This window comes from Monodon monoceros, unplaced genomic scaffold (assembly GCF_005190385.1).
Source record: "Monodon monoceros isolate NGI ecotype Baffin Bay Population unplaced genomic scaffold, NGI_Narwhal_1 Super_Scaffold_7, whole genome shotgun sequence".
In the NCBI taxonomy this organism is placed as follows: domain Eukaryota; kingdom Metazoa; phylum Chordata; class Mammalia; order Artiodactyla; family Monodontidae; genus Monodon; species Monodon monoceros.
In genome coordinates, this window is record NW_021703784.1 from 30,388,874 (window position 1) to 30,404,994 (window position 16,121).

Consider the following 16,121-nt stretch of genomic DNA (forward strand, 5'->3'; position numbering starts at 1 on the left):
CCAGTGTTAAGAGTAAAAAGAAAGTATTTGTAACAGTTTGTGATACAGAGAAAAGAAATGCCATGGCTCCCAATGACTAAAAACTTACAAATATGCACATGAGTTTTGATAGTAGTTCAGTATGTAGTTCAAGTTGCAATTTCTGGGAAAGTTACGGGACTTTTATGTGTGGGAAAATATATATTAGCAAGAATTGTTCGTTCTGGATTCAAGATTATTAAAGATTATTTCTCTCTTTCAGTTCTTGTCCTTACCAAAAAAGTATAGGGGAAAATTCATATTTCAAAAACTCAAAGTCCTTATATATTTTCCCCAAGAAACCACGTAATAACATTCAGGTATAATAAATACTACTTTATAACTTTTAATCCTATATAACCTTGTAGTTGAGTGTTAAATTTGTTCAGTTATCCACTTATTCAGTTAATCTTTTTCATAGTTCCAGTGTAGAATTGCTGGTGATTTTTAAAAATAAGTTGTGTTTTTCTGCTGAGGTTGCTATACTAATATTTTTCACATTTATGTAGAAAAATATTTACAGGATCCAAGACAATTTGAGGAGGAATATAAGACTGAAGGGGCTTGTCCACTAGATAAGTTATATATAAAGTCATAGTAATTCAGATAGTATTAGCACAAGGATGGACAAATAAAAGAGCAAGATAAATAGCCCAGAAAAGATATGTATGTATATGTGAATTTGATATATGACATTGGTATTACATATCAGTGAGAAAAGGATTAACTGGTCAATAAGTAATACTGAATGAATGGTTATTCTAATGAAAAATAAAATTAGATAATCACCTAACTGTTAAAAAAAATTCCTGATGGATAAAAACCCTAAAAGTGAACAGCTATGATTGTGAATCAAAACATATTTTTTGAGTTATAATCCATTGCAGTTATTGTAGGCCATAGTAGACCAATGGGAGCTTATTCACGTTGGCTCCTGAGTCCTTTTGACATGGCCATAGTAGTCTTTGATTGCTTTGTTGGCTGGCTTTGTACATTTCTTACCCAATACCTGTAATTAACCATTTATTCAAAGTGCTCTGGTTCCTTTAGTGGGAAATGATATATAAAGACCATAATCTGAATGTTTGTGGTACTAATTGTTATTGAGTTGTATTGTTTTTATAACCTGTTCTGTGGACACAGTTGTGTAAATATGGCCTTTTGGTTTTTTTAATAAAAAGCATCATGAACTCTAACTTCCAATTCAAATTCAGGAATTCAAGGTTTTATTTAACCTCATTGATTGTACAGCTCCCTTCCTTCCTGCACACGGAAAAATCCTTATTCTCACCTGTACTCCCTTCCTGCCCTGCAGGCAATGATTTAAACATTTTTTAATGTTTTTTTATTCTAAAAATAGAGTTTATGCACATTTATCCATACCTCCCTTTTTCTTAGATAACTGGTAGCATACTTTTTTCCACCTTTTTTTACTTACTAATAAATTATGGAGATCACTCAATACTAGTATATATAGAGAGAGATTCCTCATTTCTGCACAGTACTCCATTGTGTAGATGTAGCACAATATATTCAACTAGTCCCTGTTGATGAAAAAATCATTTGATCTAAGAAAGAAATGGAAATTTTACTTGAGCCAAATTTTTAAAAAATAAATTTATATACTTTATTTTTGGCTGCATTGGGTTTTAGTTGCTGCGTGCAGACTTTCTCTGGTTGTGGTGAGTTGTTGGGGGGCTACTCTTCGTTGCGGTACATGGGCTTCTCATTTTGGTGGCTTCTCTTGTTGCGGAGCACGGGCTCTGGGCATGCGGGCTTCAGCAGTTGTGGCACGTGGACACTAGAGCGCAGGCTCAGTAGTTGTGGCACACGGGCTTAGTTGCTCTGTGGCATGTGGGATCTTCCCGGACCAGGGCTTGAACCCATGTCCCCTGCATTGGAAGCTGGATTCTTAACCACTGTGCCACCAGGAAAGCCCACTTGTGCCAAATTGAGGGTTATAACCCAGGAACAGTCTCTCAGAAAGCTCCAAGAACTGTTCTGCCTTTTACAGGTCAAAGCACAGTTGTATAAGTTTTTGAGACAGAGGGCTGTATGTTAAATGATGTATTATTGACAGTTAATATAATCTAGCGTGTAGTGGGTCATGGGTCATTGTGGCCCCATATAAGATTAAGAAGGAATGTTATCTTGTAAGGAGTTGGCTTGTTGGGGCTAGGAGAATGTTGCTCTTTATTGTTGAGCAGGTATTCCTGCCAATGGAGAGGTTTGGTTGATGCATAATGCAGATACACAATGCACAGTAGAGGTGGGAAGAGGGGACCAAAGAGCAGAGAAAATTTTTTTATGTTTAAATTTTTCTTGTCTTGCCATAAAATATAATTTTATTTCATATACCATAATGTATTCAACTACTTCCCTATTGATGGACATCTGGGTGGTTTCCAATCTTTTGCTATTACAAATAATGCTGTAATGAATAGTTATGGATATCTTGTTTTAGGATATGTTCCAGAAGTTGGATTCTTAGGTCAAAGAGCAAATTCATACGTAATTTTGCTAAGTATGATCAAATACCCCTCCCCCTCCATGGAACTGTTGGCATTTTGCAACCCAGTCAGCAATGTATGTAAATTCCTTTTTTCTACACAGTTTCACCAGGGGAGTATGTTGTCAAACTTTTGGATTTTTGCCAGTCTGTTAAATAGAATCTCAGTATGGTTTTAATTTCATTGCTGTGTTATGAATAAGATCGATAATCTTTTTAGTGTATCAATTGCATATGTAATGGTTTATTTTTTTGAAAGTATAAAGGAATGTTAGGATTGATTATGTGGTATTATTAAAGAAAAATTATTCTGACACTTGTTAAAACATTAACAAGTAAGGAACTACAAGTAAGGAAGACTTTATTCAAGACTACTGCAATAAGAGCATTGCAATGGGGGAGAGAGATCAGGCTCAATTCTGAATACAGCAAAGATAGCTGAGGATTTGTAGCCAAACAATGGAATGAAGGGCTCAGTGGAAGAAAAATTACTTAGTGGAGACATCAAGGGCAGGTGGATTCTTGCTGAAGATTGGCCAAGGGCTTATACATCAAAAGTGGAAGATAAAGAATTTAGTCAGATATCAAGGGTGGGAGCATTCTCACTAACCTGACTTAGCAGGATTCTTGCTAAGACTGGGCTAGACAGGCCAAAGATGGGGTGGGGGGTGACAAATGGAGACGGCACTGACTTAAATCTACATAACAAACTTTACCCTGGTTTACCATGCTTTTCCTGGTAATTTCCACATAACTGGCTTCCTCACACCCTTCTTTCTCTCTTTTGTCTTGAGCTGAAAATGGTATTTAAGCCTGTGGCTTAGTCCACCTCAGGGAGTTACTCATTTTTCCCTGGGTATCTCCCATGTATACATGAGGTATATATGTGAAACTTCTGTTGGTTTTTCTTGTTAATCAGTCTTTTACTACAGGGGTGTCAGCCAAGAACTCAGAAAGGTAGAGGGAAAATTATTTTTTTCTCCCCTACGTTAGTATATACCGTAGGGAAGGAAAAATCTCTTCCTATGCCCATTTTAGGTTCTCCAGCTGGGGTCCTGTAAACTAGACTAGCCAAAAATATATTAGCAAGAGAAAAACAAGCTAATTAATACGTGCATTGCACATGTACCAGTAAGAACCCTCAGTGATGAGAAACCTTAAAGAGAGGGTTAGAACTTGGGTTTTAATACCAACAAAGGAAAAGAGGTTTGGAGCTTCTGGGTGAGAGAGGCAAGTTATAGGAAGGTCACCAAGAAAAGCATGGTAAACAAGAGCTGTTTAGTGAGGTTTGTTATGCAAATTTGAGTCCTGGCCTTCTCCTTTGATAAGAGTTTTAAGAGTACTTCTCTTTCAGATACTGAAGAGGGAGACACCTCTACAAATGGAAATTTACTTTAGAGCTTTTCTTGATAAATCTCAATACCCTTTAGCTCAAAATAATCCATTTGCCAAAAGTACATTTTGGGGTGGCATACTCTGTTACCCCTCAGTACATGAATGAAATGTATACTTCCCTGAATTTTTGAAGTATTAAAAAAATTCAATAAACAAAACCCAACACATTAAGAACTTGGAAATTTTGGCCACATCACAATTTTCTTCCCCAACGTCTAGTTACTTAAAACATCCCAAGCATTACCTTTCTATCTGTTGAAAAAAAAACACTATATATCTATCTTCATCATGACAGCTTTAAAATTTTGTTGTCTGTAGCAAAAGTCAAAATTTTTAAATATCAGAAATATTTAAAAGCTTAATTAGCGAACTTTATTTAATATAAAGTAGAATCTCAGCAGCTCTAATTGAAAAAAATCAATGAGTTAAAAGTTAGGATGGTAAAGGTTTACATAAATGGATTAAAAATGGCCCCTGCATATTGGCCCTATATTTTTTACTTCATAGCAGATTGGGACCACTAGCTCAAAAGCTTGCCTCTGCCAAATTCAAATTTTTACACATCTAATTGCTTTAACTATATCCTAAATAACCATATTTTAAGCCATTTAGAGCCTGCCTGTTTTGCATGCCCAGCATCCGCAAGACAAACCTCAGCTTAAGAACCCAAGTCACTGCTACCCTTCCGAGATCCATGACTAAGCTGTCTGCAACATCACCTAGCTATGTAAGCCTCCTCTCTGGTACCCCTCTTGCCTGGGAGTTCCCTTGTCCTCTTCCCCTTATGGTGGTGGCCCCACACCTGACTCTGGAAGGTCGCCTGTTGTGAGGGATTTCCCCTTGTCCGAACCTGCCAAGCACACCGAAATAAAGCTTGTTGTGTGCTACTGCCACCTGGTGGTCTTTTCTTTAATAAGTCCTGAAATCCTCGAACTCATAACAAAAGGAAAAGCCTTAGGATTGGAGAAAAATAGTCACAAGAAGTCATGTTGGCAAACGCAAGGCATAGAGGACCTTGTTCTTTCTATGCATATTTCCTGTCAAGGGAGGAGAAGATAAAAGACTTCTAGGATCCAAAAAGCTGATGCAGATCTAGAGAAAGTTTTTCCTGTGGTTTTCCTGAAAATAATCATGTGAGAGAAACTGAGAAGTTGAATCTGTAGTAGAATTATTTGAAAGCCTTAGTAAAGTGCGACAAATAAATAAAACTTCAAGTGACTTAGAAATTTGAGCTCTCTTCACAACATAGGTAAACTATGTTAGTGAAAACATACCCTTTTATAGATGACAGTGCAAAATCATTCGTCTTTGAAATATGTGCAATATGTCACAAAAACTTGGGCATTACAGTGAAACAGATTTTGCTTTAATCTCTGCTGTTTCTCCTTGAGTAACATGCCTTTGAATAAATTATTTAACTCTTTCATTCATTTAAGAATCATGGAGATGAGTGGCCAAGATAACAGAGTAGGAAGACCCTGAGCTCATCTCGTCCCATGGGCAAACCAAAATTACAACTATTTACAAAGCAACTATTGATAAGAAAGACTGGAATCTAGAAGAAAAGATTGTCTACAACTAAAGTTATAAAGAAGGAACCACAATGAGATGGGTAGCATGGGAGGAGACACAGTATAGTCCTGACCCATACCCCCTGGTGGGTGATCCACAAAGGGGAGGATGATTACAATTACAGAGGTTCTCCCCAAGGAACCCCACATAGGACTCCCCATCCCAGGGGTCCTATACCTGGAAGATGAACCTCCAGAATATTTGGCTTTGAAGGCTAGTGGGGCTTACTTTGGGGAGAGCCAGAGGGTTGTGGGAAATAGAGACTCCACACTTAAAGGGCACATACAAAATCTTACATGTTCCAGGACCCAGGGCAGAAGCAGTAATTTGAAATGAGCCTGGGTCAGAGCCACCTGATGATCTTGGAGAGCCTCCTGGAGAGGCAGGAGGCAAATGGAGCTCACCCTTGAGACATAGACAACCACATTTGGCAGCTCATTCTACCCCTAGGACACTGGTGCTGGCAAGTGCCATTTTGGAATCCTCACTCTAGCTTCTTAGCATCAGGACTAATAAGGCAGGCTGCCTTAAGACCACTGAGCCCACAGACATCCTGGGATATGGTCATATCCAACAGAGGGTCCAGGACCTGGCTCCACACACCAGTGAGCCAGCACTAGCCCCAAGAACCCCAGGACCCTGCAGCTAGAGACCTTGGGACACAGCTCCACCCACCAGTGGGCCTGTACTAGCCTTGGATCCAGCCTCACCCACCAGTGGGCAGGCACCAGTCCCAGGATCTCGAAGCCTGCCCACCAGGGAGCTGACACTAGCCTTGGAACCAGCCACCCACCAGTGAGCAGACACCAGCCCCAGGACCCCCTGGGACCCGGCTCCACCCATCAGTGGGTCAATATACCAACTTCAGAACCCCAGCGCCCTGCAGCCAGAGATGCCAGGACCAAGCTCCATCTACCAGGCCAGAACCAGCCCCAGGAACCCCTGGGCCTTGGCCTTACCCACGAGTAGGTGGGCACAAGCCCTAGGACCACTGCAGCCCCACAGCCTGCCGTAGCAGGACCCAGCCCATCCACCAACAAGCCAACACCAGCTCTGAGACACATTGGGCCAATTAACCAGCTGCCCCAGGATCTGGCCCCATCCACCAGTGGGCTGACACAAGCCTTCAGGGCACCCCAGACCCCACAGGCAGCACCCACCCACCAGCAGACCAAACAAGCTCCAGAACCCCTAGGGCCCTACAGCCAATAATCCCAGGACACTGCTCTGCCCGCCAGTGGGCTGGCACTAGTCCCAGGAATACAACAACACACATACTGCCTTGTCAGCACCCAGCCAACCCACCAGCAGACTTGCCCCAGCCCCAGGACCCCCTGTGCCCTGGCCCTGCCCACCATCAGGTCAACACCAATTCTGGGAACCTTGGGCCTATCAGCCAGTGGCCCCAGGATCTGGCCCCACCTACTAGGGGGCTGACACTAGTTTCAGGACCGCAGGGTTTTGCACCCAGAGAACCCAGGACATGGCTCTGACTACCAGTGACCAGCACAAGCCCCAGGACATCCTGAGCCCAGGCTCTGCCCACCAGCAGGCCAACACCAGCTACAAGAGACTTTGAACCCCTCAGCCAGCCACTCTGCGATCCAGCCCCACTCACAGGTGGGCCAGCAGCCCACAGAGCTTGCAGCAAGCCACATCAGGAACTGGTCTCGCCCACCAGCAGGCTGACACTAGATCTAGAAACCCTGGCCCTGTAACCTGGTTCTACCCACCAGTGAGCCTGTACTAGCCCTGGGAACCCCATGAGGCTCTGCAGCCAGCCGCCCCATGACCCAGCCCCACCAACCAGTGGCCAGCAGTCTACACACTGGGAAGAACTTGGCAACCAACCAAACTGGGGGCCAGCCACACCTACTAGACCACACAAAGTAGTCAGCCCACCACAACAGAGGACCAATGCAGTCCACATTGGGGGCACCTCTAGAGTGTATAGCTCTCGTGACCAGAGGGGAGTGTGCTGCTGGGATGTGTAAGATGGCTCCTACAAAAGGCCACTTCTCCAAGGTTAGGAAACATAATCAACCTATCAGATACACAGAAATAAAAACAGCAAATTAGGCAAAATGAGGTGACAGAGGAACATAAAGATGATCAAAGAACTCAGGAGAATATAGAATGGACAGAGATGTTAGACGTTTTTAACAAGAGTTAGTTAGAAAATATAAAGAAGAACCAGAGATGAATACAAAAACTGAAATGAAAAATATAGTAGAAGGAATCAAGAGTAGATTAGATGCAATAGAGGAACAAATCAGTGAGCTGGAAGACAGAATAATGGAAATCACTGATGCTGAAAAGAAAAAAGAAAACAATAAAAAGAAATGAGGACAGTTTAAGAGATCTCTAAGACAACATCAAGTGCACTAATATTCACATTACAGGGGTCCCAGAAGGAAAAGAGAGAGAAAGGGGCAGAAAACATATTTGAAGACATAATAGCTGAAAAATTCCCCAACCTGGGAAAGGAAACAGGCACACAGATCCAAGAAGCACAGATAGTCACAAACAGGATTAACCCAAAGAGGACCACACCAAGACATAATTAAAATGTCAAAAATTAAAGAGAGAATATTAAAAGAAGCAAGGGAAAAGCAACAATACAAAGGAACTTCCCTAAGGCTATCAGCTGACTTTTCAGCAGAAACCCTGCAGGCCAGAATGGAGTGGCATGATTTATTTATTTATTCATTCATTTATTTATTTGGTTGTGCTGCACAGCTTGTGGGATCTTAGTTGCCCAACCAGGGATCAAACCCATGACCCCTGCATTGGAAGCATGGATTCTTAACCACTGGACCATCAGGGAAGTCCCTGGCATGATATATTTAAAGTGATGAAAGGGAGAAACCTACAACCAAGAATACTCTACCCCTCAAGGCTCTCATTCAGATTTGATGGAGAGATCAAAATCTTTACAGACAAGCAAAAGCTAAGAGTTCAGCACAACAAACCAGCTTTACAAGAAATGTTAAAAGGACTTCTCTAAGTGAAAAAGAAAAGGCCACAACTAGAAACATGAAAATTATGAAATAAAAAATCTCATTGGTAAAGGCAAATATACAGTAAATGTAGGAAATCAACCATGTATAAAGCTAGTAGGAAGGCTAAAAGACAAAAGTAGTAAAGTCATCTATATCTGTAATAAGTGGTTAAGGGATACACAAAATAAAAATATATAAAGTATGTCAAAAAGAGTAAATGGGGGAAAGAGGAGTAAAAATGCAGGGTTGTTAAAATGCATTTGAAATTAAGAGATCACAACTTAATATAATCATATATATGATTATATATATATATATACATATGTATAGATAGATAGATAGATAGATAGATTGCTACATATAAACCTCATGGTAACCACAAACCAAAAATCTATAATAGATACACACACACAAAAGAAAGGAATCCAAACATAGCACTAAAGATAGTCATCAAATCACAAAGAAAGAGAACAAAAGAAGAAGAAAGAACAACAACAACAAAAACAACCCCCCAAAATTAACAAAATTGCAAGAAGTACATACCTATCAATAATTACGTTAAATGTAAATGGACTAAATACTTCAATCAAAAGACATAGAGTGGCTGAATAGACACAAAAACAAAACCTATATTTATGTGGTCTACAAGAGACACATTTCAGATCTAAAGGCACAGTCTGAAAATGAGAGGATGGAAAAAGGTATTCCATGCAAATGGCAATGAAAAGAAAGCTGGGGTAGCAATATTTATGTCAGACAAAATGGACTTTAAAATAAAGAGTGTAACAAGAGACAAAGAAGGACATTACATAATGTTCAAGGGACCAATACAAGAAGAAGATATAACAATTGTAAATACATATGTATCCGACATAGGAGCACCTAAATACATAAAGAAAATATTAACAGACATAAAGAGACAAACTGACAGTAACACAATATTAGTAGGGGACTTTAACACCCCATTTACATCAATCAACAGATCATTCAGACACAAAATCAATAAGGAAACACTGGCCTTAAATGACACATTAGACCAAACTGACTTAATAGATATATACAGAACATTCTACCCAACAATGGCAGAATACACATTCTTTTCAAGTGCACATGGGACATTCTCCAGGATAGATCACATGCCAGGCCACAAAACAAGTCTCAATAAATTAAAAAAAACTGAAATTATATCAAGCATCTTTTCCAACCACAATTCTATAAGACTCGATATCAACTACAAGACAAAAAACTGCAAAAAACACACAAATATGTGGAGATTAAACAGCATGCTACTAAACAATGAAAGGATAAGAGAAAAGAATTAAAAATACCTGGAGACAAATGAAAAAAAAATGATGATCCAAAATCTATCGCATGTAGGAAAAACATTTCTAAGAGGGAAGTTTACCTCGATAAAAGCCTACCTCAGGAAACAAGAAAAATCTCAAATGAACTACCTAACCTTACACCTAAAAGAACTAGAAAAAGAAGAACAAACAAAATCCAAAGTTAATATAAGGAAAGAAATCATAAAGATCAGAGCATAAATAAAGTAAATAGAGATGGAGAAAACAATAGAAAAGATCAGTAAAACTAAGAGCTGGTTCCTTGAAAAGATAAACAAAATTGATAAACTGTTAGCCAGACTTGCAAGAAACAAAGAGAGGACCCAAATCAATAAAATCAGAAACAAGAGAGAAGTTACAAATGATACCACAGAAATACAAAAGATTGTAAGAGATTACTATGAAGAATTATACACCAATAAAATGGACAACCTAGAAGAAATGGACAAATTCCTAGAAACGCACAATCTCCCAACATTGAATCAGGAAAAAGTAGAAAATAAGGACAGACCAATTACTAGTAATGAAATTGAATCAGTAATTAAAGAAAAAAAAAGCTTCCAACAAACAAAAGTCCAGGACCAGATGACTTCATATGTGAATTCTACCAAACGTTTAAAGAAGAATTAACACCTATCCTTCTCAAACTATTCCAAAAACTTGCAGAGGCAGGGACACTTCCCAACTAATTTATGAGGCCAGCATCACCCTGATATCAAACGAGACAAAGATATTACAAAAAAAGAAAATTACAGGCCAATATCACTGACGAACATAGGTACAAAACTCCTCAACAAAATACTAGCAAACCAAATCTAACAATACATTAAAAGGATCATTATCAAGTGAGATTTATACCACAGATGCAAGGATGATTCAATATCCACAAATCAATCAATGTGACAGATCACATTAACAAACTGAAGAATAAAAAATCATATGATCATCTCAATAGATGCAGAAAAAGCTTTTGACAAAATTCAACATCAATTTACAATAAAAACTCTCCAGAAAGTGGGTATAGATGGAACATACCTCAACATAATAAAGGCCATATATAACAAACTGACAGCTAACATCATACTCAATGGTGAAAAACTGAAAACATTTCCTCTAAGAACAGGAACATGACAAGGGTGCCCACTCTCACCACTTTTATTCAACATAGTATTATCAATAGAAGTCCTAGCCACAGCGATCAGAGAAGAAAAATAAATAAAAGGAGTCCAAGTCGAAAGAAGTGAAACTGTCACTGTTTGCAGATGATATGATACTATACATAGAAAATTCTAAAGACACCCCCCAAAAACTACTTGAGCTCATCAACAATTTGGTGAAATTGTAGGATACAAAATTAACAAATAGAAATCTGTTGCATTTCTTTACACTAACAATGAACAAGAGAAATTAAGAAAACAATCCCATTTACCATCACATTAGAAAGAATAAAATACCTAGGAATAAGTCTAACTAATCTAACTGAGGAAATAAAGACCTGTGCTTGGAAAACTATAAGACACTGATGAGAGAAATTGAAAATGACACCAAATGGAAAGATATACTATGTTCATGGATTGGAAGAATTAATATTGTTAAAATGCCCGTACTGTCCAAGGCAATCTACAGATTCAATGCAATCACTATCAAAATACCAATGGCATTTTCACAGAACTAAAACAAATAAATCTAAAATTTGTATGAAAACACAGAAGACTTCAAATAGCTAAAACAATCTTAAGAAAGAACAAAGCTACAGGTATCATGCTCCCTGATTTCAAACTACACTACAAAGCTACAGTCATCAAAACAGTATGGCACTAGCACAAAAACAGACACATAGATCAATGGAACAAAACAGAGAGCTCAGAAATGAACCCAAACTTATATGGGCAATTAATGTATGACAAAGGAGGCAAGAATATACAATGGGGAAAAGACAGCCTCTTCAATCATTTGTGAAAACTGGACTGCTACATGCAAAAGAATCAAACTGGACTACTGTCTCACTCTATGCACAAAAATAAATTCAAAATGGATTAAAGACTTAAATGTAAGACTTGAAATCATAAAACTTCTAGAAGAAAACATAGGCAGTACACTCTTTGACAACGGTCTTTGTAATATTATTTGGATCTGTCTCCTCAGGCAAAAGAAACAAATGGCACTACATCAAATTAAAAAGCCTTTGCACAGCAAAGGAAACAATCAAGAAAACAAAAAGGCCACTTACTGAATGGGAGAAAATATTTGCAAACGATATACTGATAAGGGGTTACTATGCAAAATATGCAAATAACTCATACAACTAAACATCAAAAAAAAAAAAAACAAGAAAACCCCACAAACAATCCATTTAAAAATGGGCAGAGGATCTGAATAAACATTGTTCCAAGGAAGACATACAGATGGCCAACAAGCATATGAAAAAATGTTCAACATTGCCCATTATTAGTGAAATGCAAATCAAAACAACAATGAAATATCACCTCACACCTGTCAGAATGGCTGTCATCAAAACAGCCACAAATAAATGTTGGTAAGAATTTGGAGAAAAAGGAATCCTGTACACTGTTGGTGGCAATGTAAATTGGTACAGCTACTATAGAAAACAGTATGGAGATTCCTCAAAAAATTACGAATAGAACTACCATATGATCCAGCAACAGCACTTCTGGACATTTATCCGAAGAAAACAAAAACACTAGAATATATATGCACTCCTATGTTCATTGCAGCATTACTTACAGTAGTCGAGATATGGAAGCAACCTAAGTGTCCATCAAGAGATGACTCGATAAAGAAGATGTGCTATATATACATACAATGGAATATTACTAAGCCATAAAAAAGAAGGAAGTCTTGTTATTTGTGACAACATGGATGGACCTAGAGGGTATTATGCTAGGTGAAAAAATTTAGACAAAGACAAATACCATATGATTTCACTTATATGTGTAATCTAAAAACACAAAAGAAATGAACAAACATAACAAAACATAAACAGAGTTATAGTATAGAGAACAAGGAGGTATATGCCAGAGGGGAGGAGGGCAGGGGGAGAAAAGAACTAGGTGAGGGAAGTTAAGAAACACAAATTTCTAGTTGCAAAATAAATGAGTCATGGGTATTAAATGTATTATACCTAAGTACTAGGGATGTAACATACAACATGATAAATATAATCAACACTGTTGTATGTTATATATGAAAGTGAGAGTAAATTCCTGGAGTTCTCATCATAAGAAGAAAAATTTTTTTCTATTTCTTTAATTGTGCACCTATAGGAGACAATGGATGTTTATTAAACTTGTCATAGTCACTTCATGATGTATGTAAAGCAAATCATTATGCTGGATATCTTAAACTTATATAGTACTGTATGTCAATTATATCTCAATAAACCTGGAATAAAAAAGAATCGTGGAGTACATACCATGTGCACAAATTCTAAGGACAGTGCAAATAAAAAACAGTCCCTTCCCAAGAGCTCACAAACTAGCAAAAGAGACCAATAAATGAACCCTGTACAATGTGATAAGTGCTAGCATAAAGTCAAGTACAGGGGCAATAAACGATCATGAAGGAAAATCAACTATACTTCAATAAAATGAAAAATTTTTAAATATGGAGCATGAAGAAAACTTTTAACTCAGCCCAGAGAAAAGGGGGTGGATGGTGCATGGAGAGAGTAGCTTTCTAGAGAAGATATTTTATAGTTACATATTACCTTTTAATAATTTCTGATGAGTCTCTAATGTCTTGAAATGATAAAATTAGGAGCAATTATATTATCTAGATCAGTACTGTCCGACAGAAATGTAATGTGATATACACAATTAATTTAAAATTTTCTAGTAACCATATTAAGAAAGTAAAAAGAAACAAGTGAAATTTATTTTAATAATATATTTATATAACACAACATATCTAAACATCTAAAATATTATCATTTCAACATGTAATCAGTATAAATTATTGAGATATTTTATATTCTTCTAGGTTTTCTATATTTATTTTGTATTTTATACTTACCACACATCTCAATTCAAACTAAGCCACATTTCAAGTGCTCAATGGCCTGACATGGGAATAATATATCAGCTAACACAGATCTATTTTGAACTAATGGTTCCCAATATCTTAAAGTATGAAGACCTCTCAAAATACTTTGAGGATATCCATATTATAGTTTGACACTTTTAATATCCATCAATTGATAAATCATATTGAAAAAGCTCTTTTGAGCAAATTTAACAATGCTTTTCCATGTATGTTGATTTTGTATAACAGTGTCTACATGTGTTTGAAAAATGGTACCCTAAGATATGATATTATATATCATCCCATATCATAGTATGATATCACATAATATGCTTAAGCTAATTTGAATTTGGATTTTGGCCTGACAGAACATATAGATCACTATTTTTAGGCATCACCTAAGTTCTATTGTATCCACCCCTATTACAGTAAGATCAATAAAGCTGACAGATGAGCACTTTTTGAGAGGTTCCTTATAGATATGATTCAAATATCCTGGTAGCAAGATGATTGTTAAAGAATTCCTAAGGTCTCTTCCAGTTGATGGTAGTATTTAATATGGGTTCTCCTCCCAACTCTCTTACTTACCAGCTGTGAGACCTTAGGCAACATACTAAACCTTTCTAAACCTTTGTTTTTTCATCTTTAAAAAACAAGAACAGTATCTACTTAATATTTGTTGAGCACTCTAGGCATCTTACATGCACCAGCTCTTTAAATCCTCACCGCAATCCCATGAGATGTTGCTATATTATCCCCATTCCACACAGATGCACGCAGAGGCACAGCGACGTTAAATAATTTGTCCAAGATTACTCAGCTGTAATTTGAACCCAAAACCTGCAATTTTAATCCCCGTGCTATATACTGTCTTTCTTAAGTTACAGTGATTCTCAAATGAGATAATACACACAGACATTTAGTACATGCAAGTTCAGTGTCAGTTTATTATTGTTATTATTAAGATTCTGATGCCCATATTTGTACCTTTCTAAAATGCTCTTTCCTAATTGGAAATGCCTTGCTTCATCATTCTGAAAATAATTCCAAGTCCCACCTCCTACATAAATCTTTTTTTTTTTTTTTTCGGTGCACAGGCCTCTCACTACTGTGGCCTCTCCCATTGAGGAGCACAGGCTCCGGACGCGCAGGCTCAGCGGCCATGGCTCACGGGCCCAGCCGCTCCGCGGCATGTGGGATCCTCCCAGACGGGGGCACGAACCCGTGTCCCCTGCATCAGCAGGCGGACTCTCAACAACTGCGCCACCAGGGAAGCCCCCATAAATCTTTTTTTAACTAAGTTGATTGCTCTTTGCTAAAAATTCCCTTTGATATTTAAAGAAGTGCAGAATTTGGCCCATGATTCTCCACCAATGATTATGCCTTATTACTTTAACAACAGTGGTAATTAAGGAGGAAGAAATTCCCTCTCACATCCCACCTCCACTCATAGAAAGTCATTTATTCACTCATTTTTTTCAGTAAGGGCCTATTCTATGTCAGGCTCTGAGCTCAGTGCTAGACACATACTGGTGAACAAAACACATAGTTCCTTTTCTCATGGAAATTTTGACAATAGAACATGACATTAAACAAATAAATGTATAAATACAAATTGTGGTAAATGTCATGAAGAAAAAGAACAAATAGGCCATCAGAAAGACAGTCTAAGGGGTATAATTTAGATGGAGGAAGTCAGAGAAGGCCTCTCTGAAGTAGTAGCATCTAAGCTAAGTAAGACCTGAAGAATGAGTAGAAATTTGTCAGGGAAAGAGTGAATGAAAGAACAGTCCAGTCAAAGACCCTGAAGCAAAAGAGCTTGCCATGTTTATTTAGACACTGAAGAAAGCCAAGGTAGCTGAGATACAGTGAACAAGAGGAAAGTGGTAGAAAATGAGGCTGAAAACTATACAGGGCCATGTCAGAATCTGATAAAGAGCAAAATACCTATTATTGTATTTGCACGGTACAAACTCCAGAGGTCGGACCTTGCCTATCTCTTCTTTACTAGAAGGGTAGGGGTCAGCACAGTTTTTAAAAGAATGAGTAATCCTGACCTACTAATACTCTTTGTTTCAAGCGTACTATAGTGTTGCTTCTAAAATAGTGAATCTCTTAAACATTCCATCTGATAGTTTTGACTGGAACTTACATGGTAAACATCCACACTATCTACTATGATGTGCAAGACATCAAAAGGAGGTAAAGATGTTTGAATGACATTGCCTGTGACTGCAAAGG